Source organism: Anomaloglossus baeobatrachus, chromosome 3 (assembly GCF_048569485.1).
Source record: "Anomaloglossus baeobatrachus isolate aAnoBae1 chromosome 3, aAnoBae1.hap1, whole genome shotgun sequence".
Taxonomy (NCBI): domain Eukaryota; kingdom Metazoa; phylum Chordata; class Amphibia; order Anura; family Aromobatidae; genus Anomaloglossus; species Anomaloglossus baeobatrachus.
Genome location: NC_134355.1, coordinates 95594876 through 95609740, shown reverse-complemented (window position 1 = coordinate 95609740; position 14865 = coordinate 95594876).

Sequence of the window (14865 nt, the reverse complement as noted above, 5' to 3'; positions counted from 1 at the left end):
TTTCTTGGAATGTCCGTGGCTTGCGGGACCCCACAAAAAGGGTAGCAGTAATGGAACAGGTCAAATCCCACTTTCCAGCAATCCTCTGCCTACAGGAGACACATTTGGAGGGCGACAAAATAGCATACATGAATCGCTCATGGGTAGGCCATTGTTTCCACTCAACCTACACAGCTCATTCCAGAGGTGTCAGTATCTTAGTCCACAGAGCAATCCAATTTGAGATCATTTCATCCACAGTAGATCAGGAAGGTAGATTCATTTGCGTGCACTGTAAAATATTTAACAAGGAGCTCCTTCTGATAACAGTTTATATACCGCCTCCATATAATAATACTGTTATGAACAAAATTGCGGAAATGATTAGCAAGACCCCCAATGTACAGGTGGTGTGCACGGGGGATTTCAACAACATCATTCACCCATATTGGGACAAACACAATGCGGGTACTCACTTAAAACACTATCCTAACTCCAAATTTGGGGACACGGCTGAACTGGCACTTTCAGATCTGTGGCGAATCAGAAACCCTGGAATCAAGTGATTCTCGTGCTATTCCAAAACACACAACACTCTGTCCAGAATAGACCTGATCTTGGGCTCGGAGGGTGTACTGCCAATGGTGGAAAACACAGAATACCTTCCTAGAGGTTTATCAGACCATTCCCCACTGCTGACCCGACTTAATATTTTACCCGGGCTTGATCGTACCCCCGTAGCTTGTGGTCCTTCAATCCTTTTTGGCTACAGATTATAGATGTGGGCCCGGTTGAACTAGCCCTTGAATACTATTTTCAGGACAACTGTACTGGGGAGATGTCGCTTAACACTGTTTGGGATGCCATGAAGGCCTGTCTGAGGGGGTCACTGATACAGGGGGTCAGTAGATCTAAAATCAAGTCGGTACAATTTGAAATTTTTCTTAAAGAACGGGTCCAGACGACAGAACAGAAGTACATTCTGTCAGGGGATACACGGGACTTACTGGAATGGAGGGAGGCACAAGAAGCATATGACTCTCACATTAAGGAACGGGCCACTAACAAAAGACTTTTTTCACAACAGAGATTCTTTGAAGAGGGCGAAAAAGCGGGTCATCTATTAGCGGTGATTGCTAAAGCACAAAGGGGGAACACATTTGTGGGGGCGCTATGGGACAAAACCGGGACCATTGTCAATCAACCTGACCAAATTTTGGCTACCTTCTCTGAATTCTACGAACAACTTAACAGTACTAAACTGCAATATGATAGGGAACAGATAGCTTCTTACCTGAAAGACATCCCCTTGCCCTCACTTTCAGATGAGGACAGGGTATACCTAAACAGTCCACTCACACTGGAAGAGTTGCATTTAGTGGTATCCTCCATGCCCAATAATAAGTCACCGGGTTCAGATGGGATCCCCACAGAGATTTACAAAAAGTTTGGAGACATCCTGCTCCCCCAGCTGCTGTCGACCTTCCAGCAAGCAGCCAAAAATGGCTCCTTGCCCCAGCCAATGCGAGAAGCAGTGATAGTTGTCATACCTAAACCTGGCAAGGACCCCCTCATCCCTGACTCTTATAGACCTATCTCTCTGTTACCTACAGATATCAAAATAATAGCTAAAGTACTAGCTTCCAGACTTAATAAGGTTATACTTTCACGAATCCATTCGGACCAGTCGGGGTTCATGCCTTCCAGATCAACGGCAGTGAATATATGACGGTTACACCTCAACTTACAATTGCCAATTAATAACTCAGAGGCAATGGTTAGATCCAATCCAGACATAACAGGGTTCAGGAGGGGTGGTCAGGAGGAAAAAATAGCGTTGTATGCAGACGACACACTCCTTTTTCTGGCCAATGCAACATCATCACTGCCAAGAGCAATGGGGGTTATACAAGAATTTGGGAAGTACTCAGGTCTATCAATTAACTGGGAAAAGTCTGTATTACTTCCGGTGGATGGAACCACAAACTCACTTAACTACGTACACTCGGGCCTACAGGTTGTTGCCCAGTTTAAATATTTGGGGATAATAGTCACCACTCGTGTTGAGGATTATGAGAATCTCAACCTAACCCCTATTCTGTCGAAATTTAAGTATAAGAAGGAAGTCTGGTCTCACCTGCCCTTCTCAGCAGTTGGCCGCACTAACTTGATCAAAATGATCTGGATGCCCCAACTATTATACAAGCTACACAACTCTCCACAATGGATTCCACAAAGATTTTTCCATAAGGTAAATGCATTATTCCGTGAATTGATCTGGAGCGGAAAGATGCCGCGCATTAGGCTCGAGACCCTGCAGAGGGATAAAAGTAGTGGAGGTCTGGCAGTACCCAATCCATGGGTTTACTATCTGGCGGCTCAGCTTCAGCACATTAGGGGACGGGAGGACCCTGGAGGGGGGGGGGCACAGTATATAATTCTACAACAATATTTTCACTCCACTAGTCTATATGAGGTTCTAGAGGCAGGAGGCTTCGGAGCTGCTGCTAATAGTTGCCAACCCTATTACTAATCCAAAAACTTTGGGATAAAACTAAAAAACTACAAGACATTCAGGGAATTTCACAATACACCTCTATATGGAGAACTCCTTGGTTACCTAACTTGCATCGTTTAGAGGGGTTTGGGAGCTGGGCTTTGAGAGGGATAAATAGATTCACACATATTGTGGAGGAGGGCCAACTCAGAGGCTTCCCTCAGTTGCAAGCAGAGTTTGGTATCCAGAATTCAGAGTTTTATAAGTACTTGCAACTGAGACATGCCTATCAGGCAGAAACCTCTATTACGGGCAGAGCATTGGAGCAGAATAAAGTCATGCAACGCATAGCAACCTCTAGAGGCTCAGCAGGAGTGCTCTCTCGTCTATATTGGAATCTATTATATTTGGTGTACCGGAACTTTCCAGTAAACGCAAAAGAAAAATGGGAACGAGCTATAGGACCTATTGAGGACAACCATTGGGTAGAAATTTTAGAAAGAATTCCTAGTCTATCATTGGGGGAGGCATACAGACTGTCACACCTGTACGTTATTCACCAAGTATATCGCACTCCTAGATTCCTGTTTGATATTGGAGTTAGAACTGACCCCTTCTGCCCACGATGCAAAATATGTTCCGCAGATCTATTACATATGATGTGGTCGTGTCCTGATATTGAACATTACTGGAGAGAGGTGACAGAAATAATCGATAGAGTATATACGATAGAGACGAGCTTAACTTCCTTTGTATGTATTCTGGGATACGTGGAGGATTTACCTTTGGAGGAGAAGGGCAAAGTGGCCATATCTAGACTATTATATATTGCCAGGAAATTAATCGCTCAACACTGGATCTCGGACCACAGTCCTACAATATCTGAATATGTCAAAAAAGTTAATTGGGTGATAAATGTGGAGAAAAGTATATACCGGAAAAGAAATGGCGTCATCAAATTTGAAAAAATATGGGCACGATGGATAGACCGGTCAGGGTTGGCTTCGAGGGAACTGATTAGGTTTAGATTGGGCTTACTCTAAATTGATAACAAGGGGCAAAGGGCGAGAAATTTCTGCAGAACTTATCTATAATGATGACGGAAGTTTGGGGAGAAGAGAGTAGCATGGGAACAGGTTAGATTCTTCATCAAAAATGACATTTAACTGTGTACAATGCCAAACAAAGCAAAAAATCATAAAGAAAAACAAAAGTCTAACTGGATTAATTGATAAATGTAATAATGGTACTTAAGAACTTTTGTCTAGGAATGTGTGGAGCTGCAGATTTGACATTATCTCTCCTTTCTACAAGTCTGTTTGTTTAATGTTTGTTGGGGAGGGGGGCGGAGGCTGGGTAGCCTCCAATGATTATTTGGTTGTAACTTGTAAAACTTTAATAAAAACATTTAATTAAAAAAAAAAAAAATTTAATTTTAATTTTTTTTTAATTAAATGTTTTATTAAATTTTAATTAAAATTTTATTCATTTGAAAAAGGCATCTCCAAATCATGAAACATTTATGGACATCTATGACCAATTAACAAGGAGAGAAACATTACTCCCCTTATTATATAATAAATTTCAACAGATGTCTCTATTATTCGCACTGAATATCTGTGAGGCAAATCCCGGGATATGAAGATGAATTATGACTTCCAGTCATAATCGCTCATCACTCCCTGGCAGTGCCCCCCTCCCTTCTTGTTCTCAATGTCCAGCATCTGTGAAGGTGTTACACCTCCATGGCCATCTCCTGTGATATGGAGATGAGATGATGTGGGAACAATGGACACAGGAGGACTCCCTGCCGTGACCCTGTGGTAGGAGCTGCTATCTAATTAGCAAGCTTGGAAGTATCCAGACAGAACGACTCCAGTAAAAAATGGTTCATATCTCGCAAGCCATATTTCCGATAAATATGGCAACCATAAAAATGGTGTCTCCGCATGCGGACGATGCTGGCACACCCTTTTTATGGGAGCGGGAGCTTGGGAAATACCCCAGGCGTGATATCAGCCAATGTGGAACTAGTAGACGAGTCATGAGTCCTCTCATTCTGTAGCTAAATTCATAACTGTCACAATGAGAGCATTGGCGTCCGCCTACGACGCTCCCAGGCCAAGTTATGGCCATATTCCATGTTGTGGATTTTGTCCATAACTCCAGCCAGGGGTGGAGCAGTGCTCCCTCTGAGGTCACGAAGGTAGGAGGGGACCTGGATTTGCCCAGGTTGATAACCCTACTTCGGCCATTTTCCAGGGTTCTTTCGCTGGGGGTCACGTGTAGGAAACATCTGTGGGAGTTCCTGGAAACCTGGTCTACAGCGCCCCCCTGTGGCCAGACGCACAAGGTAACTGATTGAATTGCATACCTGTTTGTAAACCATGCTTTATCTGTAACTGTACTCTGACATATGTATATTCTGTAGATTCCCTATTGTATATATTGTAGTTTCTAGTGTGCTTTAGGCTGATTAAATTATATAATTAATCTTGGGCTGTTCTGTTATCTCGATCTTGAATCCCACGTCTGTGTGTTCGGCTAATAGTTACCGTGAAGCGGTTGGTGGCAGCGAGTTGTGCCAAGGATTATTGTGGGGAGGCCAGTGAGATCCGGGGAGGTTTTATATATTCCGCCCGCGGAGGTCGGGGGAATATATACCCTACTCTCACTGGGGACCCTTCAATAATCGGCATAAGTAGTATAGCGGCCTCCTTGCTTATTGTCGGGCAATTCCATAATTGGCCTGACTATAAGAGGGGCGCTAGAGAGCGCGTCACGTGCTCTGTCTGTCGGTCGGGAGGTATAAAGGAGGGGTGACCCCCACTTGTTACCCCCCCGATTGTGACGTACTGGTAGCCAGCGCGGGGGATTTCTGAGTGACCCCCCCGGTGGTTCGTGACATATTGGTGGCATAGCGGTGGGATCGAGATAATAGTGTGTGTGAGTGTGAGACCCATACTCCCAGACACTAAAGACTGCCTGCAGCAGCTGTGGCTGCTGGGGTCTTCAGACTAGCTCAACACTAGAGTGTCAGAGTGCAGATACTGTAAGGTGTGTGGAGGCATCAGGTGTCAGTTCTGTGTCAGTGACCAAAAGTCTGCAAGAATGGCTGAGAGCACCAGGAGCAAAGCCAAAGGAATGGCCGATGCTAAGGCCAGAGACGATGAGGAGGTTGTCCACGAGTCCTCCAGGAGCCAGACGCCAGAGAACAGCTCTGCAGAGGACATCGCACAACCTGGCACTGCTGGACAAAATGAGGAGAAGCTCGCCCAAGGGTCCTCAACGAGCCAGATGCCAGCCCTCCGCTCTGAAATGGACAGTGAATCACCAGGCTCCGCAGCGGGCCGCAGATCACCACGTGCCATTCCACCGAGCCTGGGAGGCTCGGATAGCCTTCTTCAAATGGCTATGGCCCTACTCCAGGCTGGAGACCGGGAGGGCTACCAGGAACTCATGGCAGAGCGCAGGGCAGTGTGTGAGGCTGAGGCTGCGGAGCGGCAGGCAGAGCGTGAGGCTGCGGAGCGAGAGCGGCAGGCAGAGCGGCAGGCAGCGCGTGAAGAGCGCCAGGCAGAGCGTGAGGCTGCGGAGCGACGGCAACAGGCAGACCGTGACCACCAGCTGCAGCTAGCTCAGCTCCGGCCCTCATCAGCCACACGTGACCTTCAAGACACCAAACTTCCAAAGGTCCGTGTTGAGGACTTCCCAGTGCTGGAGAAGGATGGAGACTTGGACTCTTTCTTGACTGCTTTTGAACGGACTTGCTTGCAGCACCATCTGGACAAGGACCAGTGGGCCAAATACCTGACCCCCCGTTTAAGGGGTAAGGCCCTGGAAATCCTTGGGGACTTGCCTGCTGAGGCAGATCAGGGCTACGACACCATCAAGCGGGCCCTGATCCAACAGTACAACCTCACTCCAGAGTCCTACCGCAAGAAGTTCCGGACCCTGCAGAAGGGACCAAAGGACTCCTGGGCTGACCACCGGCGGGCACTTGCCCGAGCTGCCGACCACTGGACCCAAGGCCTGCAGCTTTCCACCGGACCAGAGATCCTGGACTTGGTCATCACGGACCAACTCTTGTGGAACTGCCCTGAGGATCTCCGCCAGTTCATCCGAGACCAGAAGCCAAAGGGGTCCACGGCTACAGCTGCCCTGGCCGATGACTACACCAACAATCGGGCTCCTGAGGCCAGGAGAGCAGCCACCAGCAGCACCTGGAGAGGGGGTAAGATGAACTCTGCGACTGCCCCACCTGCCCCTAGACTGCAGGGGGTGTCCCCCTCAACTCCCCTCTCCAGGCCCGTGGCAGAGCCAAGACGGTGCCACCAGTGCAACCTACCTGGACACTTCAAGGCCATGTGCCCTCAGCGTCCCAAGGCCCCGGCTCCGTCCCCGTCCCAAGGGCCGCCCAAGGTGTATTGTGTGGGTGGGGGTGGTGGTAGGTCCCTGGACAGCTTCCAACCTGTCACCGTCGGCCGGTCTGTGACCATAGGACTGCGAGACAGCGCCTCGGAGGTGACTCTGGTGCGGCCTGAGATGGTGTCCCCCCAAGACTTGATCCCTGGAAAAACCCTCGCTGTCTCCGGGATTGGAGGCATTGACCCGGCGCTGCCTGTTGCTGACATTTATGTGGACTGGGGCGCCGGGCGAGGGGTGAGGGAGGTGGGGGTAACTGATCGGATCCCCGCGAACGTGCTACTTGGGACAGATTTGGGGACGATAACCTCCCAGTTTGGGCCCCCACCAAGGGCTGAACCTTCAGCCAGTACGGACATGACTCCTGACAATGTTAATGTGTTATCTATGAATGATGTGAGAGAGGGGGGAGTGAACTCTGATATTTCTGCTTGCACAGACACCATAGACACACACACAGCTGCAGCTGTGACAGGGGAGGGGGTCAGAGAAAGGTGTGACAATGCCTCTACAAGTAACCAGCCAGTGAGCTGGGATCTGTTGCCCTCTGCAGGGATAAGCAGAGAGCAGGGTGCTGCAGGGGGAGGACCAGTGTGTGGGGTGGGGGCTACCACAGCAAATGTGGGGTCCCCAGAGATTTCACAGCGGGGTTCTGTTGCTGCAGGAGGGGAACAGGCAGGTGAGATTGGGGCCGGTCCAGGAGCGGAAGTGCTCCCAGGTAAGATCTCGGTGCATGGTTCCCCCACAACCGGGGTGTCAGGAAGCCAGGTAGGTCTGCCTGAACCGGCGACTTGGTCAGGAACGGAGGAGGAGCAGGCACGACCCACGGTCGCAGCGGCTGTGGCCGCTGTCACCCGCAGTGGGAGTGCTGGAAGCCAAGGGGCCTCCCGGAGGTCCGATAGCTCTTCCCCTTCTGACCAAGTGGCAGCCGAGTCAGGCGGAGGCCAGGACACAGGTCCCGGGGTACTGACCGAAGATGTGACAGTCTCGTCGATTCTGGCCACATCTAGTCAGGGGTTTCAGGCAGCGTTAGAAGCTGACGACAGCCTGAAAGCTCTAAAGGAGCAGGCGGCACAGCCTCCCTCGGACTCGGACCCGGAGCGAGTGGTCTGGGACCAAGGACGGCTGTACCGGGCCACGGTCCAGCAGGGTTCACCGGAGGCGTGGCCCAGGGACCGACAGTTGGTGGTACCCTATCCGTTCCGGACGGAGTTGTTGCAGATCGCACATGAGATTCCGATGGCCGGACACCTAGGGATCGCTAAGACCAAGGCCAGGTTAAACCAGCATTTCTACTGGCCAAAAATGGGGGCCGATGTGGCTGCCTACTGCCGTTCGTGTGAAACCTGTCAGAGAGTGGGGAAGGCGGGGCCACGCCCCAAAGCCCCACTGGTATCTCTGCCCATCATCGATGAGCCTTTCAGGAGGGTGGCTGTGGATCTGGTCGGCCCGCTGGCCATCCCCAGCAGCTCCGGGAAACGCTTCATACTGACGGTAGTGGACTATGCCACCCGGTACCCAGAAGCAGTGGCCTTGTCGTCCATTCGGGCTGACAAGGTGGCCACCGCATTGCTGGAGATTTTCTCCCGAGTGGGTTTTCCCCAGGAAATGCTCACTGACCGGGGGACCCAATTCATGTCCCAGCTGATGGAGGCCCTCTGTAAGCAAGTCCAGGTGCGACATCTGGTGGCCAGCCCGTACCATCCACAGACTAATGGCCTGTGCGAGCGGTTTAATGGCACCTTAAAGCAGATGCTTAAGATGTTGGTCGACTCCCATGGGCGTGACTGGGAGCGGTATCTCCCACACCTGTTATTTGCTTACCGGGAGGTTCCACAGGCCTCAACAGGATTCTCACCGTTTGAGCTCCTGTACGGGCGACGTGTGCGGGGCCCCCTGGCTCTGGTGAAAGAGGCTTGGGAAGGGGATTTGGCCACCCCTGGAGTGTCGGTTATCGAGTATGTCATGCGCTTCCGGGACAAAATGCAGGCCTTGACGCAACTGGTACACGACAATATGGCTCAAGCCCAGGCCGATCAGAAGCGTTGGTACGACCAGAACGCTTGTGAGAGGACCTACCAAGTGGGTCAAAAGGTGTGGGTACTGGTCCCCGTACCACAGGACAAGCTTCAGGCAGCCTGGGAAGGCCCATACCTCGTGTACCAGCAGCTCAACCCTGTGACGTACCTGGTCACCCTGGACCCTGCCCGTGGAAGGCGGAAGCCCTTCCATGTGAACATGATGAAGGCACATCATGAGCGGGAGGCATGTGCGCTCCCCGTGTGCAACCTGCCCGAGGAGGGAGAAGCGGAAACCCTCTTGGATATGCTAGCCCAGGTTAGGGCAGGCGGATCCATTGAGGATGTGGAGGTTGGCCACCAGCTCTTGGAGGACCAACGGTCCCAGCTGTGGGCCACCCTCCTCCCCTTCCGGGGGTTGTTTACCAACCAGCCCGGAAGGACTGACTTGGCTGTCCATCACGTGGACACTGGGGATCATCCCCCGATCCGGCGTTCAGCATATCGGGTCTCCCTGGAGGTGCAGCAACACATGCGCCAGGAGATTGACGAGATGCTGAAGCTGGGGGTGATCCAGGCATCCAACAGCGCTTGGGCCTCGCCTGTAGTCCTCGTCCCTAAGAAGGACCGAACCACTCGGTTCTGCGTGGACTACAGGGGGCTCAATGCTGTCACGGTCGCCGATGCGTACCCAATGCCACGCATCGATGACCTGCTCGATCAGTTGGCCGGGGCTCAGTACCTGACCATCATGGACCTGAGCCGGGGATATTGGCAGATCCCCCTGACTCGCAAGGCCAGGGAACGCTCTGCCTTTATTACCCCATTTGGACTATACGAGTCCACGGTGATGCCATTCGGGATGAGGAATGCCCCTGCCACTTTCCAGCGGATGGTCAACACCCTGCTCAAGGGACTTGAAGGGTACGCGGCCGCGTACCTGGATGACATTGCCGTCTTCAGTCCCACCTGGGAGGACCACCTAGAGCATCTAGCACAGGTGCTCAGGCGGATCCACCGGGCAGGTTTGACCATCAAGCCGGAAAAGTGTCAGCTGGCCATGAGCGAGGTCCAGTACCTCGGTCACCGGGTAGGCGGGAGAACACTGAAGCCCGAGCCTGAGAAAGTGGAGGCCATCGCATCCTGGCCCACCCCCAGGACCAAGAAGCAGGTGATGTCCTTCTTGGGGACCGCCGGGTACTATAGGAGGTTTGTTCCACGCTATAGTAGCCTGGCAAAGCCCTTGACGGACCTCACCAAGAAGAAGCTGCCCTCTGCAGTCGATTGGACAATGGACTGCGAGACAGCCTTCCAGGCCCTAAAGGACGCCCTGTCCAGCCCGCCCGTGCTACAGGCAGCCGACTTCACGCGGCCGTTTGTAGTACAGACCGACGCCAGTGACTTCGGTCTCGGTGCGGTGCTCAGCCAGGTGGACTCTGCGAGCCAAGAGCACCCAGTCTTGTACCTGAGCAGGAAGCTGTTACCAAGGGAAGTGGCCTATTCCACGATGGAGAAGGAGTGCCTGGCCATAGTGTGGGCCCTGCAGCGTCTGCAACCCTATCTTTACGGGCGCCACTTCATCGTGGAGACGGACCACAATCCCCTCAGCTGGTTGCACACCGTCTCTGGGACGAATGGGCGATTGTTGCGATGGAGCCTTGCGCTCCAGCAATACAACTTCACCATTCGCCACAAAAGGGGCCGTGACCACGGTAACGCAGACGGGCTGTCCCGACAAGGAGAGGTCGCGGACGGGCGCACGGGGGAACACCGGAGTGTGCTGCCCCCTAGCGCCCTCAAAAGGGGGGAGGTGTGAGGCAAATCCCGGGATATGAAGATGAATTATGACTTCCAGTCATAATCGCTCATCACTCCCTGGCAGTGCCCCCCTCCCTTCTTGTTCTCAATGTCCAGCATCTGTGAAGGTGTTACACCTCCATGGCCATCTCCTGTGATATGGAGATGAGATGATGTGGGAACAATGGACACAGGAGGACTCCCTGCCGTGACCCTGTGGTAGGAGCTGCTATCTAATTAGCAAGCTTGGAAGTATCCAGACAGAACGACTCCAGTAAAAAATGGTTCATATCTCGCAAGCCATATTTCCGATAAATATGGCAACCATAAAAATGGTGTCTCCGCATGCGGACGATGCTGGCACACCCTTTTTATGGGAGCGGGAGCTTGGGAAATACCCCAGGCGTGATATCAGCCAATGTGGAACTAGTAGACGAGTCATGAGTCCTCTCATTCTGTAGCTAAATTCATAACTGTCACAATGAGAGCATTGGCGTCCGCCTACGACGCTCCCAGGCCAAGTTATGGCCATATTCCATGTTGTGGATTTTGTCCATAACTCCAGCCAGGGGTGGAGCAGTGCTCCCTCTGAGGTCACGAAGGTAGGAGGGGACCTGGATTTGCCCAGGTTGATAACCCTACTTCGGCCATTTTCCAGGGTTCTTTCGCTGGGGGTCACGTGTAGGAAACATCTGTGGGAGTTCCTGGAAACCTGGTCTACAGCGCCCCCCTGTGGCCAGACGCACAAGGTAACTGATTGAATTGCATACCTGTTTGTAAACCATGCTTTATCTGTAACTGTACTCTGACATATGTATATTCTGTAGATTCCCTATTGTATATATTGTAGTTTCTAGTGTGCTTTAGGCTGATTAAATTATATAATTAATCTTGGGCTGTTCTGTTATCTCGATCTTGAATCCCACGTCTGTGTGTTCGGCTAATAGTTACCGTGAAGCGGTTGGTGGCAGCGAGTTGTGCCAAGGATTATTGTGGGGAGGCCAGTGAGATCCGGGGAGGTTTTATATATTCCGCCCGCGGAGGTCGGGGGAATATATACCCTACTCTCACTGGGGACCCTTCAATAATCGGCATAAGTAGTATAGCGGCCTCCTTGCTTATTGTCGGGCAATTCCATAATTGGCCTGACTATAAGAGGGGCGCTAGAGAGCGCGTCACGTGCTCTGTCTGTCGGTCGGGAGGTATAAAGGAGGGGTGACCCCCACTTGTTACCCCCCGATTGTGACGTACTGGTAGCCAGCGCGGGGGATTTCTGAGTGACCCCCCCGGTGGTTCGTGACATATCCATATCCAAATATTAGACGACTCTACATAAACAGTTCCGTGCTAAATTTGCAGAGCTTTATACAAAATCCACATTATTGGACAACTAGAAAAAGCAAAAAAAAACAAAAGGGAAGGGGAAGAAAAGAAAAATGGAAGGGAAAGTGTAGATAGAGAGGTAAAGTGAGAAGAAAAAAAGGAAAGAAGTAGTCACGTCCGGATGACCAACCCAATCCAAGACAACGCAAGATCTTCTGAAAAAGAGTTCTACTGACAAGAGGAGGGTCAAGCTTTCCGACCTCTGAGTTCAGCCATTCTGCCATGTCCGGGGAGTCCTGAAACAATCCAGGGCGACCACATATCAAATTCCTTGTCAGACCTACCAGAGGTCTGACCTATCATCAAATCTTCCATCCTGAATATGTTGTTAATTTCCACCAGTTCAGCACGCGACGGAGACTTCTCCTGTCTCTAGTACCTCGGGATCAGCCTCCTAGCCGTGAACAATATATGTCTACGTAAGCCCTTCTTGTACCTGGAGACAGAGAACTCCCCTAGGGATAGCATTGCCAGCTCCGATGTTGACACCACAGGTAATAAAGATAGTTTGTTGGATAGATTAATGGTTCCATCCCAAAAATGTTTTATTGGCGGACATGACCACCACACGTGCAGATGTGCCCTTCTCCTTTCAGCATCTCCAGCATATGTCCGAGGACAGAGGAAACATGGCACTGATGGCCGCGGGGCACCTGTATCATCTAGACAGAACCTTGTAATGCCTTTCCTGTGACACCGTACAAGGGGTGAACTTATAAGTAAACTGATATATTTTGGCACAGTCCTCCACAGAGAAGCTTCTGTGTAAGTCCCGTTCCCATCTAGTCAAGAAGGGAGGATTATCACTGCTTGCCCCAGGCATGCCCTCCCGAAGCATCTTATACAGTAGCGACGCGGTATGGTCTGGAGGGTCCTGTCGGCGACACAGGTTCTCAAATGCGGTATGCGGGCGAAAAATAGCTTGGCATGGCAGGGATCTAATAAATCTACCTATTTGCCTATGAAGGAACCAAGCGTCCTCAGAGGCTTCCCCCCTAGGAAAAAGTCTTGTAAAGGTCTAATACCTGTTTGGGATATAAAAGGTGGATTTTATACTTAAAGGGAATGAATGTGTCACCTGTCTTTTGCCACCAAATCTGAGAGCAGCACACTCTAGGGCAGAGATCATGATTCCAGCGGTGTGTCACCTATTGGGCTGCTTAGTGTACTTTTGATAATCTACTCCTGATTTAATCATTAGAGGACTACGTGGCTGCTGCCAGGTAGTCCAGCATATTCATCAGCTCTGTATAACTGCTAGATCTGCAGCAGAGAAAACATTGATTTTATCATAATGAAAGCAAACAGCTCAGTAAGTGACACATTTCTGGAATTAGGATTTCTGCCCCTACGTTATGCTGCTCTGAAATGAGGTAGCAAAAACCTGGTGACAAATTCCGTTTAAATGGAACCAACCAGCAGGATTTTCCCATACAAAGTAAAGGCAGTGCCAAACTGGTGCTAGGATGGTGAATCAAATCATACCTTCCGTTTTTAAGATTGGATCTTTGATTCATAAAGGTCCAGAAATATGGATATGGAATATACACAGAGAACCTGACTCTCAAAGGTCTGCCCCGCTGCACACGTCAATCAAAGAATGCACCAATTTCTGGACCTTTTTATGAATGTTTTTTTTCTGCAATCAAAGACCCAATCTGAAAACTGAAGGAATGATTAGATTTACCATCCTCGCGCCAGTATGGCACTGCCTTTACTTTATATGGGAAAATCCTGGTGGTTGGTTCCCTTTAAATCCTGCAATAGTGAGATGTGTTAAGTTAGAAATGTCCAATGAGTGGGATTGTAGTAGGGTTATTCAGTGGTGTCAGTCGCAGGAATGTTTTCAGCAGGCTCATGCTAGGAGATAAATGATGTCTTCCCTTAACATAACATTACTTTAGTCTCAAAAAATGAATCACAGGGGAGAGGTTATCAGATCTTCACAGAACCTGTCACTTGTAAGCGCTGGGTGCTGTTAGGAAACAGCGGGAAAGTGCAAAGTGTAGATTGAATTGGTTTTATCTGCAAAGCTTTTTTTTTTTCATTGTGCTGAAATATATCAGCATAGGTCACCAGCTGCAAAACAAATACAAGCGCCTTAATTAAACATGACATTTGCACCATTCAGGATGGTGTCGGAGACGTTAATGTTTCTAATTAAATAGCAATCATCTGGTAGAAACCTAAGCTCCCCTTATTTATGTATGATGCTCGCATTTTCTCATTGTACAAGATGTAATATGCATTCTCGATGTTAACTCTTTCTTGTAATTCAATGCATTATATACAAGGATCAAAGGTCTAATTAGGATTATGTTTCCTGGCCAAATCTGTGGAACGCTGCTGTTTATAATAGCAAAAACAAATTCAGTTGTACATTAGTACAATGTATGACTTTGTTTTTACCATCGTGAAAAATTCTTACATTTTCCCCTTCTTGGACATCCCTAAACCATAGTGTAGTAATATAATATTACTACTATGCTAGAGTTCTGTTTTACTAATGTTACTTTTCTGTGGTGCATTTAACAATCCTATTATTTTTCTTTTTAGAAGCTTCACTTGTCATTATTTCAAAACTTTTAGTTACATGTCAACCATAAATGTACAAAACTTGTTACCGACACCTGAAAAGTAGTATAATGATCTGCTGAGTTTAACTTCTATTTCTGAATGTGCTACAATATCCTTGTTATCACACCATCCATCTAAGAATACATTCACACTTCATATATTCTGTAGCTCACTTTGCAGCTTTGCAGTGTA